Source organism: Seriola lalandi, unplaced genomic scaffold (genome assembly GCF_002814215.2).
Source record: "Seriola lalandi dorsalis isolate HSWRI2012SDOR001 ecotype SW California unplaced genomic scaffold, Sedor1 jcf7180001977774, whole genome shotgun sequence".
NCBI lineage: Eukaryota > Metazoa > Chordata > Actinopteri > Carangiformes > Carangidae > Seriola > Seriola lalandi.
This window is the reverse complement of record NW_019448440.1, coordinates 1-1,211: the sequence shown is the minus strand read 5'-3', so window position 1 is coordinate 1,211 and position 1,211 is coordinate 1. Positions and strand designations below refer to the sequence as shown.

Below are 1,211 nucleotides of genomic sequence, written 5' to 3'. Positions count from 1 at the left end.
CCCCCCCCCTTGTTGATTGTCCGCCCCACCCTAACTTGTTTCCCCTGTGTTCAATCATCCTCGCCTCCCTGGTGTGTATTTAGTCTCTGTGTGCTCCAACTTGTCTTTGTCAGTCTGTCTGTGGACCTGCTTTGTTCTCCAGTTCTGCTCATATTTCTCTCACTCTGTGAAGTTTCTGTTTGTCGTGCTCCCAAGTTCTTGTTTTTGTAAGTTTCTTTCTGTTATTAAAAGACATCTTTTTTCCATATACTCCTTTTTGTTGTCTGCGTTTGGGTTCAGTATTTCAACCAAACGTGACAGGAAGAGATTCAGCTGTTAACATGTTGTCAAGGTGCCTTTGGGCAAAGCTGCCAACCCCTAACTGATCCATTAGCAGCAGCACTTACATTGCAGCCGTGGGGAGAAGGGGGTTGGCTGATCATGAACCTCTGTAGGCCTGAACTGCTGGTAAGAGTCCACTGTCCTGTCTCCTCAGCTAAGACACTGAGGGACGAGTCCATATCTCAGCTGCTGGAGCACAGGAAGACAGAGCTGCAGGAGAGGCAGAAGATTTACAGGTCCAACAACACAACAACAACAACACAATGACACAGCAACAGAACAATAACATAACAACACGACACATCAACAACACAACAGCAACACGGCACAAAGCTTCACCTTCCAGAGGGGATGTGTTAAAGGTTTCATGTGTTGTATTTCTATGGTCCTGTGTGTGTGTGTGTGTGTGTGTGTGTGTCTGTGACAGATGGGTAACATGGGCTCCAGGGATTCCCAGATGTATTGATGCTAAAACGGAAGCAGATTTACCTCAAGATGTCCGCTTTGAAAACGAGAAGAGGAGCGACTTTGAACAGTCCTTACAATTCGCGTAGGTGCTGCACACACACACACACACACACACACTCACACTGTATAATCACACCTGTATCCTAACCATGTGATGCATCGTTCCTTCTCAACAGCTTGCTGGAGTTGTCTCTGAAGAAGTTGGCCATCAGGTTTGGGAAGTCCTGGAATGACCTGGAGGATTTCAAAAGGATCTTCTGGAAGCTGAAAAGCCCCATATCTGGTGGGTGGCTGACAGCAGCTGATGTCAGCCATGACATACAGCCTCTCATACTGTTTTCTGTTAGTTGATGATAATGTCTGGAAAATCAGGAACACAATGACAATCTATCAATTAAGTTATTAAAGACTAAAGCTGAATT

At 45.7% G+C, this 1,211-nt stretch overlaps 1 long non-coding RNA gene across 1 annotated transcript; it reads left to right on the top strand.

Annotated features, from left to right (window-relative positions):
• Nucleotides 1–442: 442 nt before the first annotated feature.
• LOC111657480 (uncharacterized) lies at nucleotides 443–1,142 on the top strand. The gene is made up of 3 exons (XR_002760934.2): nucleotides 443–557; nucleotides 749–871; nucleotides 966–1,142. It is a non-coding gene; the product is annotated as an uncharacterized LOC111657480 (long non-coding RNA).
• The last annotated feature ends 69 nt before the right edge of the window (nucleotides 1,143–1,211 follow it).